The sequence below is a fragment of the Chiloscyllium plagiosum genome, unplaced genomic scaffold, assembly GCF_037043375.1.
Source record: "Chiloscyllium plagiosum isolate Xiang-an unplaced genomic scaffold, Cpla_swu_hap1 HiC_scaffold_10, whole genome shotgun sequence".
Lineage (NCBI taxonomy): Eukaryota > Metazoa > Chordata > Chondrichthyes > Orectolobiformes > Hemiscylliidae > Chiloscyllium > Chiloscyllium plagiosum.
Window position 1 is genome coordinate 114,094,133 of NW_028270148.1, and position 22,050 is coordinate 114,116,182.

The following is a 22,050-nucleotide window of genomic DNA, read 5'->3' on the forward strand; positions in this document are numbered from 1 at the left end:
TTTGCTGAAGGCTTCTACATTGTCTTCACATTTGCAGTGGACAGCCTCACATTTAGAGGATATAATGGCCTCCTGGCATTAGCAGTAGGCTTTTAATCCACAACCCCAGGTAATATCCTGGGAGCAAATTACTGCAGACGCTGAAATCTGTACTGAAAACAAAAAATGCTGGAGATCACAGCAGGTCAGGCAGCATCCATGGGGAGAGATGCAAGCTAATGTTTTGAGCTCTTCTGATGAAGAGCCATCAGAACTCAAAATGTTGGCTCTCTCTCTCTCCATGGAAGTTGCCTGACCGGCTGTGATCTTCAGCATTTTTTGTTTTCATTAATATCCTTGGGACCTGGGTTCAAATCCTGTCATGAAGATGCTGGAATTTTAATTCAATGATTAAGGGTTTAATGATGGTCATGGAGCCACAATCAGTCCCTAGGGGGGAGTACCTGGCTGGTTCACTAATGTCCATTAGGGAAGGAAAATGCTACCCTCACCTGGTCTAGCTCACATGTGACTCCAGACCAACAGGAATGTGGTTGACCCTTAACTGCCCTCTGGGCAATTTGGGATGGGTAATTGATGGTGATCTGGCTCATGATGCCCGCACACCGTGAATTAATACATTTTAAAAGCATTACATTTTGTCTAGTTTACAGCCAGGGGAAATGAGCTACAACATGAGCCTGACTGATAATCATAAATGTGTTGTTAGCGTAATTACTCACCCATTTGGGATCATTCAGTAAGTGTCTTCCAATCGTGGAATGAAATCATGTTCTAAGCTTTGCACATTGCCATATTTAAACCTCTTTCCTTTATTGAACAGAGATGTAACATTTGCAATCCTCCAGTTCTCATGTTTAAGGGGGACTACTTGCATGTTACATCCCTTTCTCAAGTGAAGTAGTCATTTAGTACTTTGGCCAGGCCCTCTGCATCTTTAGGAGTATTCCCTTTTCACTCTCGAATCACTCCCATTCTTTTATCAGCTGACTTGCTACTTATGGGATTATAAAAGCTTTAAAGTTACTGTCAGTGTAGTTACATATGATAAATATCTGGGAGTGAGTCAGAGTTAGTAACAGCTAATAAGTGATATTTTCCACCAATGAAGGATATGTATCCATCACTCTTTGCTCACATGTAATTAGTTGACAAATGAAAGAATAGATCCCAATCTCTCCCATGTAAAGGTTTGACTCCAAGTCATTTCAGGATTTTTGAATTTTCTGGATTATGGAATGATGTTAGAGTGCCTAACCATGCGGGCCAATCAGGTAAACACCATAAATAAAAATGTTTACCTGAAGCATAAAACAGTGACAAAACATTATAAAGCAGCAATGAAAATTGTTTTACACAACCATATACTGTACCTTTCACATTCCATCTCCCAGAGTGTTGTGCTAAAATGGTGCCATGAGTTACTTGGCCATGTACAAAAAATGTTTCTGGACGCTGGGTGTTTCTGACTAACAGATTTCCAGACTGTAGAGATTGTAGTGTATGGTGATTATAGCGTATGGTGATTGATTGGTATATGGTGATTGTAGTGTATGGTGATTGTAGTACATTGTGATTGTACTGTACAGTGATTGATTGGTGTATGGTGATCGAGTTGCAACCAATTTCATGGATGTAAATGTTTTTCTTTCCGGGCTACCATCTTTAAAATGCAGCGGCTGTGAGTTTAATCTCTGTTGATGCCACATGAGGCTTGTGTCTTCTTAGGGATGCTTCGAATCAGGCACGTGGCTCATCCTCTTCAGCAGGCATCACCTACGTACATTAGAATCAAGTAATGGGATGTTACCCTGACGTGGTGCAGGATTTGGAGAAGATGGTAGTATTGTGGTATGAACATAGAATCATAGAACCGTTACATCATTGAAGCGGGCAGTACGATCCGAAAAGACTACACTGACCCTCCGAAGGGCATCCCAACCAGACCCACCACCCTACCCTACCCCACCCCTGTAACCCTGCATTTCCCACAGCTGACTCGCCTAAACCTGCACATCACTGGATGATTTAGCATGGGCAATTTAGCATGGCCAATCCATCTAACCTGCACATCCCTGGAACTATGGGGCAATTTAACATTGCCAATCCATCTAACCTGGACACTATGGGGCAATTTAGCATGGCCAATCCATCTAACCTGCACATCCCTGGACACTATAGGGCAATTTAGTATAGCCAATCCATCTAATCTGCACATCTTGACACCATCCAGGACAAAGCAGCCCGCTTAATTGTCACCAATTCCACAAACTTAATTTCCTACACCACCAACACAGAGTAGCAGCAGTATGTGCCATCCAGAAGATGCACTGCTGAAATTCAGCAAGTATCTTTAGAAAGTACCTTCCAAACACATGACCACTTCCATCTAGAAGGACAATGGCAGCAGGTACATGGGTATGTCACCTCCTGCAAGTTCCACTCCAAGCCACTCACCATCTTGACTTGGAAATATATTGCTGTTCCTTCAGTGTCACTGGGTCAAAATCCTGGAATTCCCTCCCTAACAACAGTATGGATCTACCCACAGCACATGGACTGCAGCGATTCATAAGACCATAAGACATAGGAGTGGAAGTAAGGCCATTCGGCCCATCGAGTCCACTCCGCCATTCAATCATGGCTGATGGGCATTTCAACTCCACTTACTCGCATTCTCCCCGTAGCCCTTAATTCCTTGTGACATCAAGAATTTATCAATTTCTGCCTTGAAGACATTTAGCATCCCAGCCTCCACTGCACTCTCTGGCTGAAGAAATGTCTCCGCATTTCTGTTCTGAATTTACCCCCTCTAATTCTAAGGCTGTGTCCACGGGCCCTAGTCTCCTCGCCTAACGGAAACAATTTCCTAGCATCCACCCTTTCCAAGCCACGTATTATCTTGTAAGTTTCTATCAGATCTCCCCTTAATCTTCTAAACTCCAATGAATACAATCCCAGGATCCTCAGCCGTTCCTCATATGTTAGACCTACCATTCCAGGGATCATCCGTGTGAATCTCTGCTGGACACGCTCCAGTGCCAGTATGTCCTTCCTGAGGTGTGGGGACCAAAACTGGACACAGTACTCCAAATGGGGCCTAACCAGAGCTTTATAAAATCTCAGTAGCACAACAGTGCTTTTATATTCCAACCCTCTTGAGATAAATGACAACATTGCATTCGCTTTCTTAATCATGGACTCAACCTGCATGTTTACCTTTACAGAATCCTCAACTAGCACTCCCAGATCCCTCTGTACTTTGGCTTTACGAATTTTCTCACCATTTAGAAAGTAGTCCATGCCTGTATTCTTTTTTCCAAAGTGCAAGACCTCGCATTTGCTCACATTGAATTCCATCAGCCATTTCCTGGACCACTCTTCCAAACTGTCTAGATCCTTCTGCAGCCTCCCCACGTCCTCAGTACTACCTGCCTGTCCACCTAACTTTGTATCATCGGCAAACTTCGCTAGAATGCCCCCAGTCCCTTCATCCAGATCATTAATATATAACGTGAACAGCTACGGCCCCAACACTGAACCCTGCGGGACATCGCTTGTCACCGGCTGCCATTCTGAAAAAGAACCTTTTATCCCAAGCCCTTCCTGAAGAAGGGCTTATGCCCGAAACGTCGATTCTCCTGTTCCCTGGATGCTGCCTGACCTGCTGCGCTTTTCCAGCAACACATTTTCAGCTCCCAACTCTCTGCCTTCTGTCAGACAGCCAATCCTCAATCCATACCAGTAGCTCACCTCGAACACCATGGGCCCTCACCTTGCTCAGCAGCCTCCTGTGTGGCACCTTATCAAAGGCCTTTTGGAAATCTAGGTAGATAATATCCACTGGGTTTCCCTGGTCTAACCTACTTGTCACCTCTTCAAAGAACTCCAACAGGTTTGTCAGGCACGACGCCCCCTTACTAAATGCATGTTGACTTGTTCTAATCCGACCCTGCTCTTCCAAGAATTTAGAAACCTCATCCTTAATGATGGATTCTAGAATTTTACCAACAACCGAGGTTAGGCTAATTGGCCTATAATTTTTCATCTTTTGCCTTGATCCTTTCTTGAACAAGGGGGTTACAACAGCGATCTTCCAGTCATCCGGGACTTTCCCTGACTCCAGTGACTTTTGAAAGATCTCAACCAACGCCTCCGCTATTTCCTCAGCCACCTCCCTCAGAACTCTAGGATGTAGCCCATCAGGGCCAGGAGATTTATCAATTTTAAGACCTTTTAGCTTTTCTAGCACTTTCTCTTTTGTAATGGCAACCATACTCAACTCAGCCCCCTGACTCCCTTTAATTGTTGGGATATTACTCATGTCTTCCACTGTGAAGACTGATGCAAAGTACTTATTAAGTTCTCCTGCTATTTCCTTATCTCCCATCACTAGGCTTCCAGCATCAGTTTGAAGTGTCCCAATGCCTACTCTTGCCTGTCGTTTGTTTCTTATGTATTGAAAGAAACTTTTACTATCATTTCTAATATTACTGGCTAGCCTACCTTCATATTTGATCCTCTCCTTCCTTATTTCTCTCTTTGTTATCCTCTGTTTGTTTTTGTAGCCTTCCCAATCTTCTGATTTCCCAGAGCTCTTGGCCACTTTATAGGATCTCTCTTTTTCTTTGATAGATTTCCTGACTTCCTTTGTCAGCCATGGCTGTCTAATCCCTCCCCGGATAATCTTTCTCTTCTTGGGGATGAATCTCTGTACAGTGTCCTCAATTTTACCCACAAACTCCTGTCATTTTTGCTCTACTGTCTTCCCTGCTAGGCTCTGCTTCCAGTCGATTTTTGTCAGTTCCTCTCTCATGCCCTCATAATTACCTTTATTTAACTGTAACACCATTACATCCGATTTTGCCTTCTCTCTTTCAAACTGCAGACTGAACTCTACCATATTATGATCGCTGCTTCCTAAGTGTTCCCTTACTTTAAGATTTTTTATAAAGTCTGGTTCATTACATAGCACTAGGTCCAGAATAGCCTGCTCCCTTGTGGGCTCCATGACAAGCTGTTCCAAAAAGCCATCCTGTAAGCATTCCATGAATTCCCTTTCTTTGGATCCACTGGCAACATTATTTACCCAGTCCACCTGCATATTGAAGTCTCCCATGATCACCGTGACCTTGCCTTTCTGACATGCCTTCTCGATTTCCCGGTACATGTTGCGCCCCTGGTCCTGACCACTGTTAGGAGGTCTGTACATAACTCCCACTATGGTTTTTTTGCCTTTGTGGTTCCTCAATTCCACCCACACAGACTCCACATCATCGACGCTATGTCATTCAGCGCCATAGATTTAATTTTGTTCTTAACTAACAAGGCAACCCCGCCCCCTCTGCCCACCTCCCTGTCTTTTCGATAAGTTGAAAACCCTTGGATGTTTAACTGCCAGTCCTGACCCCCCTGTAACCACGTCTCTGTGATGCCTACCACATCATAATCATTCACGATGATCTGTGCCATTAGTTCGTCTGCTTTGTTACGAATGCTACGAGCATTCAGGTAAAGTGCCTTAATGCTAACTTTCTTATCATTAGTGATATTGGAAGTCATAAGATGTCCTAAGTTATCCTTCCTTTTTGCTGCATTCCTAGTCTATCTCAAGTTTAAATCTGCCTGCACATATGCTATCCTGCCGCTTATCTTTCCATTTAACTCCATACTCCCTGTCGCTTTCACTTTCCCTTCCCCCCAACTCAGGAGTTTAAAGTCCTACTGACCACCCTATTTATCCTCTTTGCTAGAACATTGGTACCTGATCGGTTCAGGATCGATTCAAGATCGATTCAAGAAGGCAGCTCACCCCCACGTTCTCAAGGAGCAACTAGGGATGGGCAATAAATGCTGGGCCCAGCCAGTGATGACCGCACTCGATACGTGAACTTAAAAAAACAAACAAGATACAAGAGGAGGTCACTCGGTCCTTCAAGTCTGCTTCACCGTTCGATAAGATCATGGCTGAGGGGATTTTAACCTCAACTCTACTTTCCTGCATATCCCCCGATAATTTTCCATTCCTGTGGTCATCAAGAATCTTTCTACCTCTGCATTAAAAATAATTAATGATTCCGAATGAAGTTCCAAAAGTTTACAACCCTCAAACAGAAAATAAGAGTTTCCTCTTCTCTGTCCTAAATGGGTGACCCTTTATTTTTCCCAAGTCCAAGATTCTCCCACATGGGAAAATGACCCTTCCCTATGACATCATTGGGTCAAGACCCCTCAACATTCATAGCCTAGAGACCCAGGCTAAATGTGGGGGATACAGGTTCAAATCGCACAGTAGCTGGTGAAACTTAAATTAATTAATTAATTATTCTGGACTGGAGTCATGGAGTCAAACGGCACATAAAAAAGGTTTTCGGCCCAACTCCTCCATACCGACCAAGTTTCCTAAACTGAACTTGTCCCATTTGCTTGCATTTGGCCTATATCCCTCTAAACCTTTCCTATCCATGTATCTGTCCAAATGTCTTTTAAATGTTTTAATTGTACCAGCCTTTACCGCTTCCGTTGGCAGCTCGTTCCACATATAGAGTCATAGAGTCACAGAGATGTACAGCATGGAAACAGACCCTTCAGTCCGACCGGCCCATGCCAACCAGATATCCCAACCCAATCTAGTCCCACCTGCTGGCATCCGGTTCATATCCCTCCAAACGCTTCGTATTAATATACCCATCCCCCAAATGCCTTTTAAATGTTGCAATTGTACCAGCCTCCACCACTTCTTCTGGCAGCTCATTCCATACACGTACCACCTCTGTGTGAAAAGGTTAACCCTCAGTTCCCTTTTAAATCTTTCCCCTCACACCTTAAACCTATACCTTCTAGTTTTGGACTCCCCTACCCCTGGGAAAAATAACTTGGCTATTCACCTTATCAATGCCCCTCATGATTTTATAAATCTCTATAAGGCCACCCCTCAGTCTTCTATGCTCCAGGGAAAAGAATCCTAGCCTATCCAGCCTCTCCTTATAACTCAAAGACCCCAGTCTCAGTAACATCCTTGTCAATCTTTTCTGCACACTTTCCGGTTTAACAATCCTTCCTATATGAGAATTGTACGCAGCACTCCAAATGTGGTATAACCTATGTCCTGTATAGCTTTAACATGACATCCCAGCTCCTGTACTCAATGTTCTGACTGATGGAGGCAAGCATGCCAAACGCCTTCTTTACCACCCTGTCTACCTATGACGCTACTTTCAAGGAACCATGTACCTGTACCCCTCGGGCTCTCTGTCCGAAAACACTGCCCAGAGCCCGACCATTGACTGAGTAAATCCTGCCCTGGTTTGCCTTGCCAAAATGCAACATCTTGCATTTATCTAAATTAAACTCCATCTGCCATTCCTCAGCCCACTTGGCTCAATTGCTCAAGATCTCTTTTTAATCTTAGATAACCTTCTTCGCTGTCTACTATACCACCAATTTGGTGTCATCTGCAAACTTACTATCCATTCTGTTATAGTCTCATCCAAATTGTTTTTATAAATGAGAAGCAAGAGTGGACCCAGCACCAATCCTTCCACCACACCGACGGACACAGGCCTCCAGTTGGAGCAACAACTGTCGGACAAAGTGAGGACTGCAGATGCTGGAGATCAGAGTCGAGAGCGTGGTGCTGGTTGAGCACAGCAGGTCAGGCATCATCTGAGGAGCAGGTGAATCGGCGTTTCGGGCAACAGCCCTTCATCAGGAATGAGGCACTTTGTTCCTGATGAAGGGCTATTGCTCAAAACATCGATTCTCCTGCTCCTCGGATGCTGCCTGACTTGCTGTGCTCAACCATCACCACACTCTCGACTCTGAACAACAACTCTCTACCACCACTCTCTGTCTCCTTCTGTCAAGCCAATTTTATATCCAATTGGCTAGCTCTCCCTGGTTGCCACGTGATCTAATCTTACTGCTATTATGCGGAACCTTACCAGAGGCCTTACTAAAGTTGATGTAAAGAGTGTAAAGTTAGTTTCAATGCCGGTGATTATGAAGCTATCCAAAATTGTCGTAAAAACCTATCCAAGTTGACTGATGTCCTTTAGGGAAGGGAATTTCTCCTTACCTGGTCTGACCTACATATAACTCCAGATCCACAGTAATGAAGATGACTCCTAATTGCCCTCTGAAATGGCCAAGCAAGCCACGCCGCTGAAGTGCAATTAGGGATGGACACAAATACTGGCCTTACGAGTGACACCAACATCCCAAGAAAGAACTTCCAAACTGGAGCTACAAAGGTCCAAGCAATGAACTTATGAAGTGCTTTGCAAAAAGCAAGTCCTGAGCTGGTATGGTTAACTCAGCTCCAGTGCTGTTCAAAGGGCACAGTAGTATTCTGAAGCTTTTTCACTTTCAGCCTGAGTTTGTAGAAGGACAATCGAGTAATTTTGAGAGCCACTGTTTATAGTCAGGGAGCGCAGAGCAATACTTGAGGCAGCGGTGGAGCTGTGAATGTAGTACCTCTGGGCCATGGACCAAGAGATGGAACAGAGGATGCAGAGAGGGGAAGTTAGAGGCAGAGGCATCCTGGAGCCTTCTCACCTCGACTGTCTGTGGATTCTCAGGCTCCAATTTCATCGTTACAACATCCATAGATCAACAAGGATCCACCATTCCCCATTGATACATCCACTGGAGTCATCACATTACATGACTCCACTTGACTACCATCCAGTCATAAAAAACACCTGACATCCTTGTCCAACAACACTTCTACCTTTACAAATAAAAATGAACAGTGCACTCATGTGCACTTAGTGAGTGATTTCTTGCTGGTGCCCACAGCATCTCTGACTTCTTGGAAGGTGGGTTGGCCGGTCTGGATCTGAATGGTGCCAATAGCATGGGGGTCCGATCTCTGGAGGTTGGATTCCCATTCTGCCTCCTTGGTTGACACATAGTGGAGGTTGTAGTCCTATGGGGCAGACCTGTCTTCAGGCAGGGGACCTGAGGAGAAGGTGGCAACAGTGTGACCTCTGATGGACCTTCCACTGCAGAACCAAGACATTGGATGGAGATGCTAGATGCTCCAACATGGCAGGGGACAGATTAGCTCAATGGACTAGATGACTAGCACATGGTTCAGGTGATGCCAAGGGTGTGGTTTTAAGTCCAGTTCTGGCTGAGTTAGGACTGGAGACCTGGCTTCTTGCTCTGACTGTGATAGTAGAGGTGATGGGCAACTACCCATGACCCAAATGTCTCAGAACAAAACATCCATTGGCAAAAAGCTAAGGATCTGGCACTGGGTAGAGAACACAGACCACACCAATGTGGTTAGATATAAAAGTAGATATAAAAACTAAGAGTAAACAATCAGACATGCACAAACTTTAGGTACAGACTAATTAAACGTAGATGCAGCGCTGAGATGGTTTGTGTGGATAACAATACTCACGAGTAGGATTCTGAAGAGTAAAATATGCTGTCACCCTCAAATAGATGTGATGTATTTGCAGCGCATGCTATTCGTTTATTGTGTAGAATGAAATTAAATCACACATTGCCACAGTACAGGTCCCTTGCTTTATTTATGAGAGTCTATTCTCTTAACACTGCTTGCCTTGGTATCGATTTTCAACCACAAAAGATATTAACCTGCTCAAATTGAATGCTCTTATTGTGGAGTTGTGCATGTTGGAGTGCATTTGAAAGCTCTAACACAACACAGATTCAATGAAAGTTAATAAATCTTCTATTCCATGACAAATGGAAGCCAAATTCCACCCTAACAATCATGGAACACAGGAGGTAGGGCCTTCCCAGCCTTGTACATTGTCAGCAAGTAGGGAGAAGAGCATGAGATTAGCAGGTCAGGACCTTCTCATCAATGAGAGCAAGATATTCCATTTTCCAACCAAATGTTGAAGGAAGAGACGGATTCTCACTAGTGATGGGTCAGAGGCTTATTTACATGCAACAGTGCCCTTATTATTCCCTCATCTCACCTCATGAATATGCAGTTTCATTTCTCCCAGCTGCCTCAGAGAAACCAGGCAGTGACAATTCCTGAAATGGAACCCTGTTATGGACTAGGCCAGATCCCCTCAAAATATTTTAAGCAGGTAGCCTAGACCCTGACTTTTCTTATTTTAAAGGCAGATGTGGAGGGGATATTCCAGGAGTGATGCAGCTGGTCAAACCACTCAGCTTTAAGCAAAACAGAATTTGTTTAAACAATATAATTGAAAGATGAACAAAAGAAAACAGAATTCAGAATAACTTAACTATTGGAAAACCTGACCACCTGATACAGTAACTATTAATAATGAACTGTTCCAATACAGTAATATCCCATAAACATACCCCACGGCAAAAAGGTGATTTAAAACAGATTCTTACAGGCAGGAGGGAACAATATCCAGAGGGAAATTTCAGAAGAAAATCAGAGGAATTCTTTACTGAAGCTTGCAATTCTCCAGGATTCACACATCTTGTGATGCCACAGCTAAAACAAACTAGAAAAAAACTGAACTGAGAGAACTGGCCATTCCCCTTCCATTGTGAAAGTAGACGCTTTGGTATCTTTGCCTTTATGACCTCTCTTCAAAAAACCAAAGACAAAGTAACCTTTTTAAAGTGACAGCATTGTCACAACTTGGAGTAGGTAACTGGTCACACCAGCTCACCATTAGCTCCTTCAGATCTGCATCACTCGCCAACATCTCAGGCCACACTCCATGAGCAGTGACTGCATACACCCCGTCATGCAGCAGAACCTCCAGGTGCCCAAGGGCGAAACAGGGGGCCAGTTACCCTTTATCATACATGGCCTGGACAAATAAAATAAACCACACAGGGCAGCTGTGGATGGCTACCATTTGACTGGATGCACAATTGGGCTTTAAAAGTGCCAGCAGTACCAAGAAACCCAGGAGGTGCCTGCAGTGGGCATTTCAGCAATGAAGAGATGCTGGATAAGCACAAGTTATTTTCTTGAGAGCAGAGAAGGCTGAGTGGAAAATCTGATTGAGGTGTATCAGATGAAGAGGTGCACAGGTGGGGTGGATAGGAAGCAGCTGTTCCCCTTAGCTGAAGGGTCAATGATGAAGGAGCATAATTTTAAGGTGAAAGGCAAGACGTTTGGAGAGGATTTGAGGAAAACGTATTCACCCAGAGGACAGTGGGAATCTGGAATGCACTTCTTATGAAGACAGCAAAGGGAGAAAACCTTACAAGTTTCTAAAAGCTGTGTCGGTGAGTACCTGTAATGTCATAATATCCAAGGGTATGAGCCAAGGGCTGGGAAGTGGGACTAGTGTGGACTCGAATGGCCTAGTCTGTGCTGTATGACCCGATGACCCTCTGTCTCCATGACTCCACTGCCCCCTGTGGCAAATGGGAGAATATAACAAGTAGGTTGCCATGGGGACATGGTGTGTGGGTCATAAGGTAGGTTTGGGAAGAGAGTGTGAGAAAACCCACTAAGGTTCGCAGAGAGAAACCCACCAAAACTGACACTTTGCCAATTTCCAGTAAGATTCAGCCCAACGTATTTTATGTCGAGAGTGTGGTGCTGGAAAAGCACAGCCAGTCAGGCAGCATCCGAGGAGCAAGAGAATCGGCGTTTCGAGCATAAGCTCTTCATCAGGACTGAATGTGGATAGGTCAGTGCAGGCTTGATGGGCTGAAGGGCCTCGTCTGCGCTGTACGAACCAATGACTCGTCTCCATGACTCTCTGGAGCCCCCTGAGGCGAATGATTCCTGATGAAGAGTTTATGCCCGAAACGTCGATGCTCCTGCTCCTCGGATGCTGCCTGACCTGCTGTGCTTTTCCAGCACCACAATCTCAACTCTGATCTCCAGCATCTGCAGCCCTCACTTTCTCCCAAAGTATTCTATGCATTATCTGAGTATCTCACTTGTTATAATGTTTTTTAAAATATTGGGTAAATTTTCACCTTTATCATTTTGGTGCTGTTTGCGTACTATTGCAGAATACAGCAGATTTTATAATACTGAGATCAGCAGAATGTCAGTACCTCCAGGTATTGAAGATGCTCCATTCTTTCAGTTCCAATAGGACCACACTTGTTCTCCCGCACCTGCAATACTGGCACATAGCAGCAGCAATCCACCTTTGGCTTATATGGTGGAGTGTTTTTATAACTCTCACCCTCAGCCATGAATCCCTCCATGGCCCTGCCCCACTCTACCTCTGCAACCTCTCCCAACCTGACAAACCTCTGCGATCTCTGTGCTCCTCTCAGTCTAAACTCTTGCGCATCCTTAACTTTAATCCCTCCCCCATGGGTCAACATTGTCGTATAAAGTAATAGATGTGAAAGGCTTAATCCGGGAGCTGTGCTGAAACCCTGTCCATGCTGATGCTTAACACAGCCACTCGATGGAGCTTTGGGCAGGTCGGGAATCATAGACTCTCTACAGTGTTCCAGCAAGTCCACACTGGCCCTCCAAAGAGCATCCCACCCAGACCCAATATCCTATCCTATTCATGCAACCCTGCATTTCCCATGGCTAACCCATCCAACCTGCACAGTTTTGGACTGTGGGAGGAAACTGGAGGACCCAGGGGAAACCCAAGTAGACACGGGGAGAATGTACAAACTACACACGGACAGTTCCCCCGAGGCTGGAATCGAACCTGGATCATCAGTACAATTCTAACAAGTACTTAGGTATAATAAATATTACCTCATTATCTCAGATAAGTACCTTATTTGTGGCACAGTGGCTAGCACAGCTACTTCACAGTGCCAGGGACCCAGGTTCAATTCCAGCCTTGGGCGACTGTCTGTGTGGAGTTTGCACATTCTCCCCGAGTCTGCGTGGGTTTCCTCCCACAATCTAAAGATGCGCAGTTTAGGTGAATTGGCCATGCTAAATTGCTCATAGTGATAGGTGCATTAGTCAGGGGTAAATATAGGGTAAAAGAATGGGTCTGGGTGGGTTACTCTTCAGAAGGTTGATGTGGACTTGTTGGGCCCAAGGGAACTGTAGGGAATCTAATCCAATCTTATCTGCTGAGACTCAGGTGTGGTTCATCCTTCACCACAGACTCATAAAAAGTTCCTAGACTAGCATGGGAAGAAGGATTGGCAGCATTCTGCCCATGGCACCCAGGCCTTATCATCTTCATTATAACGGCCAGGTCTTCAATTGCCTGATCCCCCCAGGCTCTGGAATTTCTCTAAGTAAACCATTCCCCAACTCATTTCCTTCTTTTAAAATGCTCGTGAAATCACTTTGACTGAGTTTTGGGTTGCTTTGTGTCCAGCTTTAGATTAGATTAGATTACCCAGAGTGTGGAAACAGGCCCTTCGGCGCAACAAGTCCACACCGACCCTCCGAAGAGTAACCCACCCAGACTCAATTCCCTACATTTACCCCTGACTAATGCACCTAACACTACAGGCAATTTAGCATGGCCCAATTCACCTGACCTGCACATCTTTTGGAAAGTGAGAGAAAACCTGAGCACCTGGAGGAAACCCACGCAGACACGGGGAGAATGTGCAAACTCCACACAGTTGCCCGAGGTGGGAATCGAATCTGGGTCTTTGGCACTGTCAGGCAGCAGTGCTAACCACTGAGCCACCTTGCCGCCCTTGATTGGTAGTGTCTCCTGTGAAGCATTTTGGGATGTTTCACACACACCAAGCCCAAGGATATGGCTTGGCGTTTGTAATGCCAGATACCCTGCCAAAGCTCTGTTAAGGCTGGTATTAAAATGCAACATTTGAATGAAGTGTATCAATGACAATACATGTAAATTCATACTGCCACCAGATCCAGAACATTGCAGAAGGAGGTTTGGGAATTAAATGAAAAGCTGAAATACACTTCTGTTAAGTAACTGAATAATGTTAAACAAATAATACGCTTGTGACAAAATGAAAGAGGAAGGGTAAGAGGAGCCATTTGACCACAGATGTAAGAACTGAAGCAGGCCATTCAGCCCATTGAAACTGCTCTGCCATGCAATGAGATCATTACTGACTTGACAGCCCACAACTCTAGCTCCTGCCTTTCCCCTATAACCTTTGATTCCCTTAATGATTAAAAATCTGTCTCTGTCAGCCTTCAATATATTTAATGACCCAGCCTCGACAGCCCTCTGCTGTAGAGAATTCCACAGATTCACTCCCTTCTGAAAGCAGAAATATTTCCTCATCGCTGTTTTAAACGGGGGCCTCCTTATTCTGAGATGATGCCCTCCGCTCCTGGGTTCTCCCACAAGGGCATCAACACTGTCAAGTCCCCGAAAGGATCTTGTATTTTTCTTTAAAAGGAAAAATAAAAGCCAAAGGGAAAGAAAAGGACCAAAAAGCCGTGATGGTAAGAAGCATGAGGGAAAAGAAACACAGTGTAGGAGAATAATTTTTCTTCCATTCATGGGATGTGAATATTATTAACTGGGCCAACATTTATTGCTAATTCCTAATCGTCCTGGAGAAGGTGGGGGTGAGCTGCCTTCTTGAGTCACTATGAGTTATAGGCACATCTCTACAGCACTATCAGGAAGGATCCACAGTGTATTTGAAAGCATATTCATGAATTGATTGGTTGTCATTTCAAAATCAGTACAAGACAGGGCACCATGACTGTGATTAGGACTGTATTTAGGACAATTTCTGACTTTCTCACAGAGCAGCTCTCCTTCCTATGCTTACAATCGAGAGGTACATTTGCCATCCTGACTCTGAATCTGATTTTTAATTGTATGGGTGTTGCTTCGAATGTCTACTATTGTGTGGGATTGAGCTTCAAATCCCTGACATTAATGCATGGCACAAGCAAGAAAAGGAGATTGGACATGAATGGTGCTGGGGCTGGTTGGGTGAGCATTTGGTGAATAGCCCCCTCTGGTGGTAGGTTTAATTTCAGCAGCTGTTTGAATTAATTTGGCTGAATTTCGTGCTGGAGAAAGTGAGGACAACAGATGCTGGAGAGTCAGAGTGGGAAAGTGTGGCGCTGAAAAAGCAGAGCAGGTCAGGCAGCATCCGAGGAGCAGGAGACATTCCTGATCAAGGGCTTATGCCTGGAACGTCGACTCTCCTGCTCCACGGATATTGCCTGACCTGCTCTGCTTTTCCAGCACCACATTTTAGACTCTGAATTTCATCCAGGGCTATACTGGTCTGAAAACAAATTTTAAAAAATGAAAGAACTGCAAATGTTGTGAATCAGAAAAAAAAAACATAAATTGCTAGAAAAGCTCAGCAGGTCAGGCAGCATCTGGGAATGTTTCGGGTCCAAAGACTTTTGCTCAGAGCTTTAAAATGAGCCTTCTTGTGATGGGGTGGTAACATCCCTATCCCTGGACTGGGAGACCCAGGTTCAAGTCCACCTGCTTCAGAGGTGTGTAATAATAACCCTGAACAGATTGCTAGGGGAAAAAATAGCAGGGATAGGCCATTTGACCCTGTGAGTCTGAAGATAGCCCAAATCATTCAAGAGACAGATGGCATGGATTTGGATTAACTCTATGAATGCAGCAAGCACTGGAATTGATTATTAATTCATTGTGTTAGCATGAGCAAGTGCTCTGACTCTAAAGTTTAAACAAAAAGATTGGTCGTACAGAATTTGAGTACTGCTGAAAAATGATGCTTTTTTTGGAACTTTTGGTCTTGCATACTTCAGGACAATTCACAAGAATACAACATAAAGGGGAACAGAAACTAGGAGCAGGAGTAGGCCATTCAGCCCTTCAAGCCTGCTCCACTATTCAAAATGATCATGAGTAGTCCTCGATTTCATATTCCCACTTTCTGCCCACACCCCTTGATGCCTTTAATATCTAAAAATGTATCCATTCTTTAATATATTCAGTGAATTAGATTCCACAGCCTTCTGGTGGTACAGAATTCCATAGATTCACGACCCTTTTGAGTGAATAAGGTTTTCCTCATTTTAGTCATAAATGGCCTACCAGGGAAACCAGCCTCTCTGCATCTATTCTGTTCAACCCTGTTAGAATACTTTATGTTTTAATCAGATCCTCTTCCATCCTTGTAAACCTGACTAAATACAGGCCTAGTTGAACCAATCTCCCCTCATACAATAGTGCAGCCATTCCCAATGCTGCAGGCTCCCTATGGCAAGTATACTCTTTTCTAAGTAGGGAGACCACAACTGTATGTAGCCCTCCAACAATGGTCTCATCAAGGCCCTGTGGAACTGTAGTAAAACATCCTTACTTCTGAACTCAAATCTTCTTGCAATGAAGGCGATTATAACACTTGCCTTCCTAAATGCTTGCTGCACCTGCCTGCCTACTTTCATTGACTGCTGTACAAGGACATGCTTTGTACAATCCACATTTCCCAATATATCACGATTTAAATAATTTTTTTGCTTGCCACATGAAATATGTAACTTTACATTTTAGCCATGTTGTGTGACATTGTTTGTCAACTCACTCAATTTGTCTAAACCATCTTGAAGCCTCCTTGCATCCTCCTCACAACTCTGCCCTATTTTGTGTCATTAGCAAATTTGTAAAAGTTGCATTAGGTTGCCTCATCCAGGTCATTTATCTATATTGCGAGTGGCTGGGGCCCAAGCACTGATCCTTTGCTGTACCACACTAGTTACTGCCTGTCACTGGAAATTGATCCATTTATTCCCACGCTCTGTTTCCTGCCTGTCAGCCAATTCTCAACTCTTGCTAATATATTACCCTCTACCCCGTGTGCTTCAATTTTGCCCACTGGCCCCTTATGCAGAATCTTATGCAAAAGCCTTCTCAAAATCTAAATACATAATTTCTACTGATTCTCCCTTATTTAATTTCATCCTCAAAAAACACCCATTGATTTGTTCAGCATGATTTACCTTCCATAAATCACAACTCTCTTTGTCCAATCCCATTATGCCTTTCAAGTAATCTATTATCACATCTTTTATAATAGACTCTAGCATTTTCCTCATTACTGATGTTAGACTGATCACTGTTACAATTCTCCTTTTCTCTCTCCCTCCCTTTTTAAATAGTGCAGTTACACATACCATCTGCTAATCTGTAGGAACTCCTCCAGGATCTCTAGAATTTTAGAAGATCATTACTAAAACATCCATTATTTCCAGGGTCAATTCCTTACTACTCTGGGATGTAGATTATCAGGCCCTGGCAAACTGTCAGCCTTTAATCCCATAATTTTCCCTGCAATTTTTTTTTACTCATTGTGACGTTCTTCAATTTAACCCTCTCACCAAACCATTAGCTCCCTAACATTTCAGAGAGGTTACTTGTGCCTTCTCTGTGACAGAATAACAGAACCAAAATTTTGTTCAATTCTTCTGCCACTTCTTTGTTACCCATTATAATTTCCCAGGCTTATAACTGAGTTATTAATCTTTTCTCTTCACATATTTAAAGAAGTTTTTATGGTCAATTTTTATGTTCCCTGCAATTTTATTCTCATGCACTTTTTTTGTTCTTATTCCTCAAACATTTTCCCTCCTCTGCTCAATACTAAAATGCTCCCAATCCTCAGGTTTACTGCTTTTCTTTTGGTAATTTTATATATCTCTTCTTTGAGTCTAATATTATCCCTAATCTCTTTTGCAAACCATGGTTGAAACAACTTTCCTATTTATTTTGTGTCAAACATGAATGAATTGTTATAATTTATATATATATATATATATACTCTTTAAATATTATCCATTACCATTCACCATCAATTGTTTTAATATGGCTCCTCAATCCTCACATCTTCATACATCCCCATATTTAGATGCAGGATTGTAATTTTAACTTTGACTACTTCACTCTCCCTTTAATGAAGAATTTGCTCATATTATGCTCACTCTTTCCCAAGGAATCACAGACAACAATATTGTTAATTAATCATTTCTGATTGCATAGTGCTCAATCTCTGGTTGGTTCTTCAACAAATTGGTCTAAAAAAAAAATCATGTACACACTCCAGGTAATCTTCCTCCAAAATTTCATTGCTAGGTTTATCCAGCGAATATGTAAATTAAAGTCACCCATGATTAGAGTTGTATTAAGGATTGGGAGCATTTTAGTACTGAGCAAAATACGACAAATGTTTGAGAAATAAGGACAAAAATAGTGTATGTGAATAAAATTGCAGGGAACATAAAAACTGACCACAAAAGCTTATTGCAAATATCTCTGATTTATTGTTTAATGCTTTCCCTTACATCTCTACTATTGTTTGGGGGTCTATATACAATGTTTGTCCCAAATCCCCAACAATGTTTGCTGTCCCTTTATGTTTCATATCTCTATAGATTCCACATCATGGTTTTCTAAGTCAATATCCTTCCTCACAATTGCATTGATTTCCTCCCTTACTACCAATGATGATAATTATGAAGAGTGTGGTGATTGGTTGGCAAATGGCAATGTTGCCTTGGAGAAAAGAACCCAGATAGATGATGACTGACAGCCAACTGCCAAGTTTTCTTTACATTGATATTTCCTGAGAATTGTCCTGATAAATGCAAGATGAGCGGGTTTGACAAAATATGTCTTTCCCAACTATATTGAAAAAAAGTAAAATAATTACCCATGGCTTGCAAGATGACATAATTAGCAAAAGTTTGAAAGTTATCAATATAATCAATACTATTGGCTTTGATCAACTCCTGTCCACACAAAATTTGTTATTAAATACTTACAGCCAAATTTTATCTTCACTGAGTTTTAAGCCAGGTTCCCTCACTGTATTCTTGAGAGATCATGCATATTGGGGTTTCATTTGCTGGTTGTGTTGGCAGGGTCCTTGTTGGGTAACCTTACAGTCAGATTAAACATCATGTTATGGTATTTCGTACATTGAATGGAGATGAGTGCAGAGGTAAATGTGCTAGCATTTTTTAACTGATTACTGTTAAAAGCCACATGAGCCTTCAGATCAATGGACAGCAACACAATGCTGTCAATTCTCATTCATAGAATCCCTACAGTGCGGAAACAGGCCATTTGACCCAACAGGTCCACACCGATTCTCCGAAGAGCAAAACCACTCCCCTACCCTATTACTCAACATTTCCCCTAACTAATGCACCTAATCTACACACTATGGGCAATTTAGCATGGCTAATTCACCTACCTGGCAAATCTTTGGATTGTGGAAGAAAACCAGAGCACCTAGAGGAAACTCATGCAGACACAGGGAGAATGCGCAAACTGCACACAGACAGCAGATCAAGGCTGGAAGTGAACCCGGATCCCTAGTACTGTGAGGCAGCAGTGCTAACCACTGAGCCACCATGCCACCCCATTATTCAAATTTCACAAAAACAGCAAAATCTAAAGCTTAACACCGTATTGTTCACAAAACATTGAAATCAACTTACACATTGAACAGCAGAGGGAGATGTTGGTATTGTGATAAAATTCCAGAGCACCTGTGTATTACTCTTGCGATAAGGTTTCAACTCCCATTTCCATTTAGACTCAATTAATGAAAACTAGAATATAAAGCTTCCTCAGAGCATGATCAGAATGTGGAACTCACCACCTCAAGGTGATGGATGAGATGAACAGCATAGGCATGTTTAAGAGTAAGTTTGATAAGTCAATGATGAAGAAATGAATGGAAAGATATGATGATGGAAAATGGAATAGTGTAGGTTAGATGGGCTTCAGATTGGTTTCACAGGTCGGCACAACATCCAGGGCCGAAGGGCCTGTACTGTGCTGTTATGTTCTATGTTCTATGATGGGATCAGATGTTGCAAGTGCATCGGAGGCTAGCATTTGATGGAAATTTGATGGAATTCTAAGAGAAACTTCAGGATAACTGCTAAACATTCTGTAATAATTATAATTATTTCCATACTGCAGATACTATGATGGTAAACCAATACTGGGCAGCACAGTGGCTCATTGGTTAGCACTACTGCCTCACAGTGCCAGGGCCTTGGGTTTGATTCCAGTCTTGGGTGACTATGTGTGTGGAGTTTGCACATTCGCCCCATGTCTGTATAGGCTAGGTGGACTGGCCATGCGAAATTGCCCTATAGTGTCCAGGGTTTTGCAGGTTAGGTGGGTTATCCATGATAAATGAAGGGTTACAGGGCTGGGATGCTCTGGAAGTTGTTGTAGACTTGATGGGCCAAATGACCTGCTTCCACACTTTAGGGATCCAATGATTCTATGAATACCTCTTTGGCACAGCACAGCGTATTATTTAATTACCACATTGTTGAATGTCCTTGATATATTTGACATCCCCTAGCCACAGTGTGCAAATTATGTTCATAATTATTAATTGCAGATGTGTACATTTTCTTAAAATAAATAATCTTTTGAGAATTGCTTACACAGTACATCAAATGCTACAAGGGTTAGTGTTTGATCATTGCTTGTGTTGCTGCTGCTATAGCTGTTCCCACCCAAAGGATCTGCTGTCAATGGTACTTCCTGCTTGTCTGTCTTGTGCCACCCTCATACATTCCCTGTGGCATGTCTATAACCACTCCGTGACATGTGTCATCCAACTATGCCAATGCCAACCCCTCTTTCTGGTGTTCCCTACATGACAGCTCTGATCACATTGATAAAATACTGATATTTTCTTTTCTTAATGTCACTTTTTAGAGTTATTTTCACTTTTGCAGGTTCAATTACCTCTTCGTTTGTCAGAAGTCACACAACACCAGGTTATAGTCCAACAGATTTATATCAAATCACAAGCTTTCGAAGCGCTGCTCCTTTGTCAGGTGACCTGCTGAAAGCTTGTGATTTGATATAAACCTGTAGGACTATAACCTGGTGTTGTGTGGCTTCTGACTTTGTCCACTCCAGTCCAACACCAGCACCTCCACGTCATGGCTCTTCATTTGTGTTTTACTCTCCGGAATGTTTAGCATACACCTTAGTATGCAAATGTAAAAATCCTCTAATTTCTTTCATGACCTTTGCTTATTGTTCGGCTTTCTGAGATGTACAGGGAAGTGTGTGCAGAACGTTGCCTGTTGCATGTGCCCAATTAAAACAAAAGCTATTAATTTGTTTTAGCCCCTTGAGATATTTCCGTCACCTTTTTTTTGCCTGTAATCCACAACTGTGACTTGAATGGTAGACTTTTCAGTATTGTGGTCAAAATTAGAAAATGACAGAGGATGTTCTTTCACTGAAAATTAATCAGAATGTAGGCTGGCATCACTTAAATCTACCAACTGGAGAATACCTCAGCTCTCGTTTGTTCCATATCCCGTGTGCAATCAGAACAGGTTAGATAAGACACACAAGTTTGTTTCATTGTCAGTCTGCTCGTGCTGCTGGTTTCACTTAGTTACTCTTCAATTTAACACATTAGTTCATCCATGAGTGTGACCTGCTGATTCTAATTTTTGGCATAATGCTGGATTTGAATTCAAACTTCCAATGTGGCCATCAAGAAGAAAACAAACCACAGTGCCTATTGGAGGAACAACACTTTATCTTCCACCTGGGCATCCTACAGCCTGGAGAACTCAACATTCAAATAACCTCCCTCCCCATCCCCCAAATCCCTTCCCAGCCCCTCCCCTTCCCTTCCACTGCTCTCGCCACCAACCAGATTTATTCCTCCCATTGATCAACCAGGTCATAGCCCGTACCTGTCTTCACCCACTTCACCACCCTGCCCCGGCCTCCCTCTTTATCTGCAGCTACCCTACACCCGCCCCCAGTCTTGAAGAAGGGTTACACCTGAAATGTCGACTTCTCCATCTCCTGATGATGCCTGGCTTGCTGTGTTCTTCCAGTCTCCTGTTTGTCTACCTTGGATTCCAGCATTTCCTGTTTTTTTGTCTCTATCTGAATTCAGATCCAAGCCAGTCAGTAAGACATCTCTGTTCACAGACAGATTTTATTAACAACTCAGGTTATTATTTTTTTAAAAAAGCCTGTTCAGCCATGTAAATAAATTAGTGTTAATTCCTGATGAAGGGCTTTTGCCCGAACCATCAATTTTCCTGTTCATCGGATAGTGCCTGATCTGCTCTGCTTTTCCAGCACCACACTTCGACTCTGACCTCCAGCATTTACAATCCTCACTTTCGCCATGTTAATAAATAGCCTTGGAGCACATGGGACTTGAACA

At 43.1% G+C, this 22,050-nt stretch overlaps 1 protein-coding gene across 1 annotated transcript in view; it reads right to left on the bottom strand.

Annotated features, from left to right (window-relative positions):
* plek (pleckstrin) overlaps nucleotides 1-22,050 on the bottom strand; it is a 144,010-nt gene that overhangs the window by 84,674 nt on the left and 37,286 nt on the right. The gene's annotated exons all lie outside the window — the stretch shown is intronic.